We start from the raw sequence: 15,037 nt of genomic DNA on the forward strand, positions 1-15,037 counted from the left end.
TCCAGAAAAAGAATTCAGAATAATGATAGTGAAGATGATCCAGGACCTCAGAAAAAGAATGGAGGCAAAGATCGAGAAGATGCAAGAAATGTTTAACAAAGACCTAGAAGAATTACAGAACAAACAAACAGAGATGAACAATACAATAACTGAAATGAAAACTACACTAGAAGGAATCAATAGCAGAATAACTGAGGCAGAAGAACGGATACATGACCTGGAAGACAGAATGGTGGAATTCACTGCTGCAGAACAGAATAAAGATAAAAGAATGAAAAGAAATGAAGACAGCCTAAGAGACCTCTGGGACAACATTAAAGACAACAACATTTGCACGATAGGGGTCCCAGAAGGAGAAGAGAGAGAGAAAGGACCAGAGAAAATATTTGAAGAGATTATAGTCAAAAACTTCCTTAACATGGGAAAGGAAATAACCACCTAAGGCCAGGAAGCACAGCGAGTCCCATACAGGATAAACCCAAGGAGAAACACACTGAGACACATACATAGTAATCAAATGGACAAAACTTAAAGACAAAGAAAAATTATTGAAAGCAGCAAGGAAGAAATGACAAATAACATACAAGGGAACTCCCATAAGGTTAACAGCTGATTTCTCAGCAGAAACTCTACAAGCCAGAAGGGAGTGGCATAATATACTTAAAGTGATGAAAGGGAAGAACCTACAACCAAGATTACTCTACCCGGCAAGGATCTCATTCAGATTCGATGGAGAAGTCAAAAGCTTTACAGACAAGCAAAAGCTAAGAGAATTCAGCACCACCAAACCAGCTCTACAACAAACGCTAAAGGAACTTCTCTAACTGAGAAACACAAGAGAAGAAAAGAACCTACAAAAACAAACCCAAAACAATTAAGAAAATGGTCATAGGAACATACATATTGATAATTACCTTAAACGTGAATGGATTAAATGCTCCAAACAAAAGACACGGGCTTGCTGAATGGATACGAAAACAAGACCCATATATATGCTGTCTACAAGAGACCCACTTCAGACCTAGGGACACATACAGACTGAAAGTGAGGGGATGGAAAAAGATATTCCATGCAAATGGAAGTCAAAAGAAAGCTGGAGTAGCAATACTCATATCAGATAAAATAGACTTTAAAATAAAGAATGTTACAAGAGACAAGGAAGGACACTACATAATGATCAAGGGATCAATCCAAGAAGAAGATATAACAATTATAAATATATATGCACCCAACATAGGAGCACCCCAATACATATGGCAACTGCTAACAGGTATAAAACAGGAAATAGACAGTAACACAATTATAGTGGGGGACTTTAACACCTCACTTACACCAATGGACAGATCATCCAAAATGAAAACAAATAAGGAAACAGAAGCTTTAAGTGACACAATAGACCAGATAGATTTAATTGATATTTATTGGACATTCCATCCAAAAACAGCAGATTACACTTTTTTCCCAAGTGTGCACGGAACATTCTCCAGGATAGATCACATCTTGGGTCACAAATCAAGCCTCAGTAAATTTAAGAAAATTGAAATCATATCCAGCATCTTTTCTGACCACAACACTATGGGATTAGAAATGAATTACAGGGGAAAAAACGGAAAAAACACAAACACATGGAGGTTAAACAATATGTTACTAAATAACCAAGAGATCACTGAAGAAATCAAAGAGGAAATCAAAAATTACCTAGAGACGAATGGCAATGAAAACACGATGATCCAAAACCTATGGGATGCAGCAAAAGCTGTTCTAAGAGGGAAGTTTATAGCTATAAAAGCCTACCTCAAGAAACAAGAAAAATCTCAAATAAACAATCTAAACTTACACCTAAAGGAACTAGAGAAAGAAGAACAAACAAAACCCAAAGTTAGCAGAAGGAAAGCAATCATAAAGATCAGAGCAGAAATAAATGAATTAGAAACAAAGAAAACAATAGCAAAGGTCAATAAAACTAAAAGCTGGTTCTTTGAGAAGATAAACAAAATTGATAAACCATTAGCCAGACTCATCAAGAAAAAGAGGGAGAGGACTCAAATCAATAAAATCAGAAATGAAAAAGGAGAAGTTACGACACTGCAGAAATACAAAGCATCCTAAGAGACTACTACAAGCAACTCTATGCCAATAAAATGGACAACCTGGAAGAAATGGACAAATTCTTACAAAGGTATAAACTTCCAGACTGAACCAGGAAGAAATAGAAAATATGAACAGACCAATCACAAGTAATGAAATTGAAACTGTGATTAAAAATCTTCCAACAAACAAAAGTCCAGGACCAGATGGCTTCACAGGTGAATTCTATCAAACATTTAGAGAAGAGCTAACACCCAACCTTCTCAAACTCTTCCAAAAAATTGCAGAGGAAGGAACACTCCCAAACTCATTCTATGAGGCCACCATAACACTGATACCAAAACCAGACAAAGATACTACAAAGAAAGAAAGTTACAGACCAATATCACTGATGAATATAGATGCAAAAATACTCAACAAAATACTAGCAAACAGAATCCAACAACACATTAAAAGGATCATACACCATGATCAAGTGGGATTTACCCCAGGGATGCAAGGATTCTTCAATATATGCAAATCAATCAATGTGATAAACCATATTAACAAATAGAAGGAGAAAAACCATATGATCATCTCAATAGATGCAGAAAATCTTTTGACAAAATTCAACACCCATTTATGATAAAAACTCTCCAGAAAGTGGGGATAGAGGGAACCTACCTTAACATAATAAAGGCCATATACGACAAACCCACAGCAAACATCATTCTCAATGCTGAAAAACGGAAAGCATTTCCCCTAAGATCAAGAACAAGACAAGGATTTCCACTCTCACCACTATTATTCAACATAGTTTTGGAAGTCCTAGCCACGGCAATCAGAGAAGAAAAAGAAATAAAACTAGTACAAATTGGAAAAGAAGAAGTAAAACTGTCACTGTTTGCAGATGACATGATACTATACATAGAGAATCCTAAAAATGCCACCAGAAAACTACTAGAGCTAATCAATGAATTTGGTAAAGTAGCAGGATACAAAATTAATGCACAGAAATCTCTTGCATTCCTATACACTAATGATGAAAAATCTGAAAGAGAAATTAAGGAAACACTCCCATTTACCACTGCAACAAAAAGAATAAAATACCTAGGAATAAACCTACCTAGGGAGACAAAAGACCGGTATGCAGAAAACTCTAAGACACTGATGAAAGAAATTAAAGATGATCAACAGATGGAGAGATATACCATGCTCTTGGATTGGAAGAATCAATATTGTGAAAATGACTGTACTACCCAAAGCAATCTACAGATTCAATGCAATCCCTATCAAATTACCAGTGGCATTTTTTATGGAACTAGAACAAAAAATCTTAAAATTTGTATGGAGACACAAAAGACCCTGAATAGCCAAAGCAGTCTTGAGGGAAAAAAGCAGAGCGAGAGGAATCAGACTCCCTGACTTCAGACTATACTACAAAGCTACAGTAATCAAGACAACATGGTACTGGCACAAAAACAGAAACATAGATCAACGGAACAAGATAGAAAGCCCAGAGATAAACTCACGCACCTATGGTCAACTAATCTATGACAAAGGAGGCAAGGATATACAATGGAGAAAAGACAGCCTCTTCAATGAGTGGTCCTGGGAAAACTGGACAGCTACATGTAAAAGAATGAAATTAGAACACTCCCTAACACCATACACAAAAATAAACTCAAAATGGATTCGAGACCTAAATGTAAGACCGGACACTATAAAACTCTTAGAGGAAAACATAGGAAGAACACTCTTTGACATAAATCATGGCAAGATCTAGTTTTATCAAAGAAAGTATACATCTGGTAAATAAGTACACAAAAATATGCTCACTATTGTTAGTCCTGAAAGAAAGGGAAAATAAAACCACATTGAGATATAGGTTTCCCCACTATCTAAAAGCAGCGCGTTCCTATGAAACCGTTCCTAAGCCAAAATGGCATAAAGCAGAGTATCCCCTGCTTTCTGAAAGTTGGAGTTAAGCCACTTTGCTTTTTTGAAAGACCTATGTTAGTATGGTAATTTTGTAAAAGGGAAAATCTTACTTGAATTTTTTTCAGTTAGTGAAAACAGGCACTAATGTAGGTCTTTTGTAAAAGCAAAGTGGCATTACTCAAGCTTTCAGAAAGCATTGGATACATAACTATACCTATTACAATGACTAAAATTAAAACAACTGACCATACCAAACCAAGTGTTGACAATAACATGGGATAACTTTCATACCCTTGTAGTGAAAATGTAGACTAGCACTTCTGCTTTAGAAAACAGTTCATCAATTTCTTAACAATTTAAACATACATCACCTATCATATGACCAACCCATTCCACTCCTAGGTATTATCCAAGAGAAGGGAAAGCATATGCACATACAAAGGCTTGTATCAAAATATTCTTAGTAGCTGTATTTGTAATGGTCAAAAATAGAAACAATCCAAATATTAACCAAAGGGTAAATAGTTAAACAAATTATGGCATCACCGTGTTACAGAATATTACTTAGGAATATAAAGGAATAAACTATTGGCACACTCTGAAATAAGAATAAGTCTTAAAATAATCATATTGAGTGAAATAAATAAGGCAAAAACCCAGCATGTACTGTAGGAGTCCATTTGTATAATTCTTAAGACAACACAGAATAATGTATCATGACAGAAAACAGATGTATGGGGGGTAGGGAGAGGAAGGGGATGGGCAAGAGGGAGGGATTACAAGGCGATGCTAGAAAACTTGTGGGAGATGATATATATTTTCATTATCTTGACTGTGGTGATGGTTTTACAGTTGCATACGTATGTTAGAACTTGTGAAATAGTACAATTTCAATATGTGAAGCTTATTGTAGTTCAATTAACCTCAGCAAAGTTGTTAAAATATACATCAATAAATTTGATTAAATAAAAGCAACAAACTGTAAGAAATAAGTATAACAGATGTCCAAGACATCAAAATGTAAATAACAGAACACACCTGAAAGTAAATTAAACCTAAATAAATGGAAAGACACACTATATTCATGAATCAGAAGGCTTAATAGTTTTCAGATGCAGATTTTCCCCAAGTTGACTTATAGATCCATTGAACAGACTTGTAGACTTACAGACTTTATAAGGGACTTCTACAAATCAGTATGGGAAAGGCAGAGAAAGCAATAGGGAAATAAGCAAAATATTTGAACAGCACTGGATGAAAAGAGAATAAAATATACATACGAAAATGTGCACAATTTCACCCATTCTCAGAGAAATGAAAATCAAAACCACAAGATTCCTCTACACAACCAATATATTGCCAAAGTAAAAGAATAGACACTAACAAAGCTGGCATTGGACAGGACTTAGCCTTGGTATTCTTGAAACTTTGGATCATATAATCATTTATTGTTGGGGGCTGTCCTGTGCACTGTAGAATGTTTAGCAGAATCCCTGGCCTCTACCCACTAGATGCCAGTAGCACTCACCTCTTCACCCCCTCCACACTTCCAGGTATGACAACCAAAAATGTTTGGCTAGAAAAGAGGGTGGGAATGAGACTATTTAATGGACATTTTGCTGACCTGAGCTATATTGGAATTTGTTAGCCAGAGATAGTGGAAACAAATTTGCGATGGCAAATAATGGGGTCACTGGGGCAGTGTCTGTCATATGAATGAAATAATGCAAGTTTTAAAAAGATAAACATAAATGCCTAGAAAAAATACTGGAAACACATGGCAAAATATTGAGTGGCTATAATTGAATGGAAACATAAAGATTATTTTCCACCTTTGTCTGTATGTACATTATTAGAATTGAATACATACATACATACATATATATATGTATTCATATATATAATTTGCACTTTGTATGAAAAACTCATTTTAAGAAAATAAATTAAAGCAAAACACAGCTAAATATGATTCTGTGATAACTTATTTGTCAATATTCCTCTCTGTCCAGTAGAGGAAATTGGTACCTATGAAGCATTTAAAAAAATTGATCTCTACCAAAAAAGTCAGCCAGGATACACAGATATAACAGAAAATGAATATAACAGAAAATGAGCCCATTTGTAAAAAGCCATTGACAGGGCTTCCCTGGTGGCGCAGTGGTTGAGAATCTGCGTGCCAATGCAGGGGACACGGGTTCGAGCCCTGGCCTGGGAAGATCCCACATGCCGCGGAGCAACTGGGCCCGTGAGCCACAATTACTGAGCCTGCGCGTCTGGAGCCTGTGCTCCGCAATGGGAGAGGCCGCGATAGTGAGAGGCCCGCGCACCACGATGAAGAGTGGCCCTCGCTTGCTGCAACTAGAGAAAGCCCTCGCACAGAAACGAAGACCCAACACAGCCATAAATAAAAAAAAAATTAATTAATAAAAAAGAAAAAAAAAAAAAAAAAGCCATTGACAGTCAGGGCTGGGTCACAGATGGCTGATTATTTTATCTTTCCAGACGGGTTCATGTTTTAGAAACCCAATACTGAAAATTAAGAAAATTCTTGGGGTAATGATTAGGTGTAATAATAACATCATCATATGTTTGACCTTATCAAAACTAATTCCTTAAGCCTTGCTTGCTGAGATGGGTTATTCAGATGTGACTCTTCCCACTTGAAAATGGCACAGAGGGCCAAAGGGTTGATATAAAGCCACCCTAGTAGATGGAGTGATAAGATCAAGAATTCATGACATGACCAAGACTAGTGTATTGTCAGCCTACGGATAGATTAGAAGCAGAACTTTCCTGGACATATTCTCCTGAAATATAATAGTAAATAACTGACTGTGCTCTTACTCTATTGCTGGTATTGTTCTAAGTGCTTAAGATATACAAACTCATTAGATAACCACATCAACACATGGCTTAAATTATTATATACCTACTTTATTGATGAGGAAGATGAAGTGCACAGAAGTTGAGGAATTTTCCCAAGGACACTTAGCTAACAGGTGGCAGAATTGGAATTCAAGCCCAGATGTTATAACTCCAGAGCCAGCCCCCTTAAGTACAGCAGGTACTGCCCTCCCAAACGACCTCATTTTATTTATTTATTTATTTTTAATTTTACTGAAGTATATTTGATTTACAACGTTGTGTTAATTTCTGCTGTACAGCAAAGTGACACAGTTATACATATATATATTCTTTTTCATATTTTTTCCACTATGGTTTATCACGGGATATTGACTATTGTTCCCTGTGCTATACAGTAGGACCTTGTTGTTTATCCATCCTACATATATTATACTAGTTTGCATCTGCTAATCCCAAACTCCCAATCCTTCCCTTCTCAATCCCCTCTCCCCCTTGGAAACCACAAGTCTATTCTCTATGTCTGTGAGTTTGTTTCTGTTTTGTAGGTATGATATGTTCATTTGTGCAAACGACCTCATTTTAAAACAGTGCTATTTAATATATATTTTGAGACATAAAGACAAGACAGTCAGAAAGCATCTCCTCTTTGTATGTACTTGCTTGTCTGATAGTAGATAGTAGGCAAGTGTGTGCTAAAAGACATCCAGCTTGCTCTCCACTCATGGGGACAAGTACCCCTGGTTGCATTTCTCCTGAGAGATCTCCTATTTTCACAAAAGCTCTATATTCTCTCTCTATGTTCTTATAGTTGTTCATAATAATGCTAATCAGTAATGGAGTGTCTATGTATTCATGCAGTTCCTCCAATAGTCCTTACAGAGTTTGCATTGCTTTCCATGTTTTCCAATTGAGGAAAGTGAAGAAACTTAGATACTTTTCCCAAAGCTGAACATCTTTAAGTGGGAGATTCTAGATTCAATCCAGATCAGTGTTATTTTTAAAAATGCCCCTACAGAAAAAACAAAAGGAGATGCACCACCTTCTCTTGACTTTAGCACCTCTGTTAAATGAAGAACTGCAACCTCTCCACAACATCTCCTGTTCACTCAAAATATAAGCAAACAGCAACAACATTAATGACCATCCCATGACGGTTATCCCATCCTATACACCATCTTTAAAAGTCTTGTTCTTTTAATTTTTCAGGGGGTAGTGAGAAAGTTATCAACAGCCTGCCATCTTCTGCCCCGATAGAGTCATAGTTAATCTGTTTCAGTCAAACTCCAATCCTAACACCTTGTCATGCATTCGAGATTTCTTATAATGGCCACCAGGAGTGGGTTTACAAAGGGTAAGGAAACATGGTGAACTGTATGCAGTACAATATTTGTCTATTTTTTAGTGGTTAATTTCTATTTTATTTTGAGATAATTTTAGACTTACAGAGGAGTTGCAAAAACAGTATAGACCTCATAAATCCTTCACTCAGCTTCCCCCTTATGTTAGTATCTTACATTATCAGGAGATATTGCCCAAACTAAGAAATCAACCTTGGTATAACACTATTCACTAAAGTAGAGAGCTTATTGACTTCACCAGTTTTTACACTAATGTTCTTTTTCTGTTCTAGGATCCAATCCAGAATTCCACATCACATTTAGTTATTCTGTCTCTATAGACACCTCTAATCTTGACAATTTCTCAGTTTTTGCTCATTTTTATGACTTTAATACTTTTGAAGAGTAATGGTCAGTTATTTTGTGGAACATCCCTCAATGCGGATTTTCTTATATTTTCTTTTGATTATATTCAGATTTTGTCTTACTTTGCACTAAGGAAACCCTAAAGGTGATTTGCCCCTTTTCAGTGTACATGTCTTTCACTTTTTGTTTAGATTTATTCCTACGTACTCTACTCTTCTGGGTGCCATTATATGTACTTTCAAGGAAAATTTCTGGCCCTTTCCAGGAAAAAGAGGGGACAGAAGCATTTTTGTTTTTAATAAGTCTCCCAAGCTTTGAGCGAGATTTACCTCTAACCATGCAAGCAGGATCTGATGAAATTTCCATCTTGTGCGACTTTCCTCAGACAGCACTACTGCAAGCAAAGGAGTGCACACGGTTCAGACTCTATGCAGTTCTCACTGCCTCATATTAGGAGGTACCATGTCAATAGGTATTACTGGTTATGTTAACCTTGATCATTTGGTAAGGTGAAGGATGACAGAATTATCCCCCATAAACTTAGCAGTTTCACTTTATAATCATGTAATATATTGGTGCAAATATTCCATTTTGACATTGTGCAAATATCCCATTTCTGTTTAACATTCTATGACCCATTTTAGCAACCTTTGATGGACCTTGCCTGTAGCAATTATTGCTGTGGTGTTCTAATGGTTATTTTCTATTTCTTGCCTTCCCTCTACATTTATTAATTGGAATTCTTCTGTAAGGAACTGTGTATTTTTCTATGTCTTTTTATCTGAAATCTGGAAAACTGGGTCCTTTTTTTTTCCCCTTTGGAGGACTTTCAAAGGGAAAAAAAAATGACCTTAAAAAATAGTTTTTAAAGCTACCACTTGGGGGCTTCCCTGGTGGCGCAGTGGTTGAGAGTCTGCCTGCCAATGCAGGGGACACGGGTTCGAGCCCTGGTCTGGGAAGATCCCACGTGCCGCGGAGCAGCTGGGCCCGTGAGGCACAATTACTGAGCCTGCGCGTCTGGAGCCTGTGCTCCGCAACAAGAGAGGCCGCGATAGTGAGAGGCCCGTGCACCGCGATGAAGAGTGGTCCCCGCTTGCCACAATTAGAGAGAGCCCTCGCACAGAAACGAAGACCCAACACAGCCATAAATAAATAAATAAATAAAAACTTAAAAAAGTAAAAGTCTATTAATAAAAAAAAAAAAAGCTACCACTTGGCAATGAGAACTAATTTCAAGGAAAATATCCAGCCCTTTCTAGGAAAAAGAGGGGACTGAAACATTTTTGTTTCTAGTAAACATTCCAGACCTTGAGTGAGATCTACCTCTAGTCATGTAGGCAGGATCTGATAAAATTTTCTATCTTCTAGGCTTTCCTCAGACACCTCTAGTGGTAGCAGAGGAAACCACAGAATTTAGACCTGCAGTACCCTTACAGCAATTTCCCTCCTCTTCTTACCTTCCTCTTATGCTTGGGAGCCAAACCTTGCCCAATTATACTGGTGAATTCAAGAATCATTAGCTTTGAGTCCAGAAATAAACCCATGTACCGAGGTCAATTAATCTATGACAAAGGAGGCAAGAATATACAATGGAGAAAAGACAGTCTCTTCAGCAAGTGGTGTTGGGAAAGCTGGACAGCTACATGTAAATCAATTAAATTAGAACACTCACCCACACCATATACAAAAATAAACTCAAAATGGTCTAAAGACCTAAATATCAGACATGACACCATAAAACTCCTAGAAGAGAACACAGGCAAAACATTCTCTGACATAAATTGTAGCAATCTTTTCTTGGATCAGTCTCCCAAGACAAAAGAAATAAAAGCAAAAATAAACACGTGGGACCTAATCAAACTTAAAAGCTTTTACATAACAAAGGAAACTATCAGCAAAATGAAAAGACAAACTACAGAATGGGAGAAAATATTTGCAGATGATGTGACCAACAAGAGGTTAATAACCAAAATATACAAACAACTCATACAACTCAATATCGATAAAACAAACAACTCAATCAAAAAATGGGCACAAGACCTAAATAGACATTTTTCTAAGGAAGACATATGGGTGGCCAGCAGGCACATGACAAGATGCTCAACATCGCTAATTATTAAAGAAATGTAAATCAAAACCACAAATCTCACACCTATCAGAATGGCTATGTCATAACGTCATCAAAAAGTCTACAAATAATAAATGCTGGAGAGGGTGTGAAGAAAAGGGAACTCTCCTACACTGTTGGTGGGAATATAAATTGATGCAGCCACTGTGGAAAACAGTATGGAGCTTCCTTAAAAAACTAAAAATAGAACTACCATATGATCCAGCAATCCCACTCCTGGGTATATATCCAGAAAAAATGAAAACACTAATTCAAAAAAATACATGTAGCCCAATGTTCATTGCAGCACTATTTACAATAGCCAAGGCATGGAAACGATACAAGTGCCTGTCAGCAGATGATTAGCTTCAGAAGATGTGGTGTATATATATACAATGGAATATTACTCAGCCAATAAAAGAATGAAATATTGCCATTTGCAGCAATGTGGATGGACCTACAGAATATTATACTTAGTGAAGTAAGTTAGACAAAGAAAGACAAATGTTGTATGATATCACTTATGTGTGGAATCTAAAAAATAATACAAATGAATCTATATGCAAAACAGAAGCAGTCTCATAGAAAACAAATTTACGGTTACCAAAAGGGAGAGGGAGGAGGGGAGGGACAAATTAAGAGTAAGGGATTAACAGATACGAATTACTATATGTAAAATAGATAAGCAACAAGGATGTACTGTATAACAGGTAATTATATTCAGTATTTTATAATAACCTATAATGGAATATAATCAGAAAAAATAACTGAATCACTATGCTGTACACCTGAGACTAACACAATATTGCAAACCAACTATTCTTCAATAAAAAAAAAGAATCATTAGCTTTTTTTTTTTTTTTTTTTTTTGGCTGTGTTGGATCTTCGTTGCTGTGCGCGGGCTTTCTCTAGTTGCGATGAGCAGGGGCTACTCTTCGTTGCGTGCACGGGCTTCTCATTGCAGTGGCTTCTCTTGTTGCGGAGCACGGGCTCTAGGCACGTGGACTTCAGTAGTTGTGGCACACGGGCTTCAGTAGTTGTGGCTCATGGGCTGTAGAGCGCAGGCTCAGTAGTTGTGGTACACGGGTTTAGTTGCTCCGCAGCATGTGGGATCTTCCCGGACCACGGCTCGAACCTGTGTCCCCTGCATTGGCAGGAGGATTCTTAACCACTGCACCACCAGGGAAGCCCAGAATCATTAGCTTTAATTGGAGATTTTTTTTCAAGACCCCAAACCTTAAGATTTTTCTAACCTTCTTTTCCACAAAAGTATCCCTAATGACAAAAGATTACCTTTTAGATTTCGGGAGACAGTATAAGATAGATAAACAAAAATCAGTAATATTTCTATATACTAACTATGAACAACCCCAAAAGGAAATTATAAAAACAATTCCATTTACAATAGCATTCAAAACTACAAAATACCTAGGAATAAATTGAACCAAGGAAGTGGAAGACTTTTACACTGAAATCAACAAAACTTTGCTGAAAGAAATTTTAAAAGAACAAACAAATGGAAAGATCCTGTGTTCACGGATTACAAGACAATACTGTTAAGATGGCACAACTGCCCAAAGTGACCTACATATTCAATTCAATTTCCATTAAAATTAACAGCATTTTTTGAAGAAATTGAAAAACTGATCCTCAGATTCATATGGGATGACAAAAGGCCCAGAATCACCAAAAGTATATTGTTAAAGAAGAACCAAGCTAGAGGAATTGCACTTTCCAATTTCAAAGTTTACCATAAAGCTACAGTCATGAAAACAGTGTGGCACTGATAAAAAGCTAAACATATACACCAAAAGAATAGAACTGATAACCCAGTAATAAACCCTAAACATCTGAGGGCAATTGATTTTGGACAAGTGTACCAAGACCATTCAAATGGGAAAAAATAGTCTCTTTAACAAATGTTGCTGGGATGACTGGATATTTACATGGAAATAATTAATTTAGATTTCTACCATACACCATATAAAAAAATTAACTCAAAATGTAAAAAACTATTAAAAATGACCAATTGTTGTCTTCACCCCTTCCCAAAACATGTAGAAACAAAATGACTAAGAACATTTTTAAAAGTCTTACCCACAAATTAAAACTCTAAGAAATGAAAATTAAAATCATTAAATTAAAACCTTAGTAGATGGATGAAACAGCATATTAGGTATAACTCAAGAGAAAATTATTATAAATTAGTTCTGAAAATAATGCTTGAGTACAATACAAAGAAACAGAGATGTACCATAACAGAATTGGTTAAAGGGACGTAGAGAATGGAATGGAATAAAATGGTCTAATAATACACACTGTTTTGCAAGTGAAGAACAATTCCACCATAATAATGCAAAGAACATCTTTAAAGCAGCCATACCGAAAAGCCACCTAGCTACAAAGGAATAGCGAATGGACTAAGAATAGACTTGTCAACAATAAAAATCAAAGGACGTTGGCAAAATAACTTCAAAGTAGTGAGAAAAGACAAATATGTACCGAATGCGAACACATAAGTGTGTAAGTGTGTACTTACCGAATTCTCTTCCAAGAAAGAGATTGAAGAAGACAGCAGAGCAGGAAGATGCCCTAGCTCACCTCCTCCCAGCAACACACCAGCTACAACTCCATATAGAACAACTCTCTGAGAATGACCTGGAGACTAGCAGAATAGCTCTTCTACAATTAAGGATATAAAACACACACACACACACACACACACACACACACACACCCACTGGTGGGTGACCCAAAGAGGAAGGGGATATCACAAACTCAGAGGTCCTCCTTAAGGAGCAAGGGGTTAGAGCCCCACATTGGGCACCACAGCCCTGGGGACGGGCACTAGGAAGACAAGCCCTCTTTACTGGTTTTGAAAACCAGCTGAGTTTACAACCAGGAAAACCTGAGGGCTGTAGGAAACTGAGACTCTGCTTTTAAAGGGTGTGTGCAAAAACTTACTTGCTCCAAGTCCCACTCACAGGCTGCGGACTGAAAAGTGCCTGACACTCTAGCCAGTCTGCCAAGGCTGCTCCAGCACACCCCCCAGCCTGCACCTGACTCTGGCTCCACCCTCACCCCCCCAACCAAGGCGGTGGTTTCTGACATTTCCGGGGAGGAGCTCTAGCCTGTGCTAAGCTCCAACTCTACCCTTTGACTCCAACCCACCCCTGCCAAGGTGGTGACTTCTGACATACCCGGGGAGGACGTATCTCCAGCTCTGGCCCTTCTGGCTTCAGCCCACCCCTGCCAAGGTGGCAGCTTCTGACGCACCCAGGGAAAAGCCCCAGCCCATAATCGCTTCAGCTCCAGCTCTTCCACTAAAGCCACCAGGCACACACAATCTACATGGGGAAACTCCTACATGCATTAGTGTAATAAAACACTAAATTGTCAAAACTGTGGGATATAGTGAAAAACAGTATTTCAAGAGGTATGATCGCCTCAATAATAGAAAAGGGAAATGGCTATGGATCAAAAATGCAAGCGTCTAACAAGTTAGAAAATAACAAGTAAGACTAAAGAAAATAGAATTAATGAGTTAATTAATAGTGATAGGAATTAAAAAATGAAACTTAAACACAGATAATAAAAGTTAACAAAATCAAGAAGGGATTTATTGAAAATGAGGCTTGGATTCAACCCAGTAAACGTGGAAGGGAAAAGGAGGGCTAACTGCTGTGGATCAGAGCCAGGAGAAACTATTGCATCGCGACAGACCTGCAGTTAGGTTTGTCAGGGCAGGGGGACTACTTCCCCAGGAACATATGTGGGCCAAGTGAGAAACAGAGTTAAGTGGGGTCTTCTTGGTGGGTCTTGTCCAATAGGCGTGTGGAGGAACAAGGAAAACTCAGCAAAAAGGGGCTGGTGGTGGACATTTGAAAGCCTGTGGAATAAGGACAGATCCCCAGAGACCTCCCAGAATAGAGCTGGAGAAGCCTGGGGTCAAGGAAACTGCAGGGAGAGGTGTTCAACATGGAAACTCTGACAAGTGAGGGAAATTACCCTCAAGAGAGAAAAAAAAAAAAGCTGCCATTTTCTACTAGACCTGGAGAGTGAGAAGTCCAGCAGGCATGAGAAATGGCCAGTCTTCTTGCCCCCAACACCCCTTAACCCAGAGGGGAGCTCAACAGAAGCTGGCAAGTGGAAGATGTGACCTATTACTCAGGATAGGCAAGGCTCTCCTATAGTAGTGAATAACCCAAAGCGCTCAGTGACTTAACAGAGTTGATTTCTTATATCCTCGCTGCAGGCCGTCATGGGCTGCCACGGGCGTCTGCTGAGCACAGCTCATGCAGGTGCAGAGGCTGATGAAGCCTCTGTCTGGATACATACTTCCAGAAGACATTGT

At 37.9% G+C, this 15,037-nt stretch overlaps 1 long non-coding RNA gene across 9 annotated transcripts in view; it reads right to left on the reverse strand.

Moving 5' to 3' along the window:
• LOC309633436 overlaps window positions 1–15,037 on the reverse strand; it is a 360,009-nt gene that overhangs the window by 136,394 nt on the left and 208,578 nt on the right. For all 9 annotated transcript variants that reach the window (XR_014247507.1, XR_014247508.1, XR_014247509.1 and 6 more), the window contains one exon: window positions 13,884–14,030. This is a non-coding gene — a long non-coding RNA (uncharacterized lncRNA). The remainder of the gene's footprint in view (window positions 1–13,883; window positions 14,031–15,037) is intronic.

Source organism: Balaenoptera borealis, assembly GCF_965194805.1.
Source record: "Balaenoptera borealis genome assembly, chromosome: 8".
Classification (NCBI taxonomy): domain Eukaryota; kingdom Metazoa; phylum Chordata; class Mammalia; order Artiodactyla; family Balaenopteridae; genus Balaenoptera; species Balaenoptera borealis.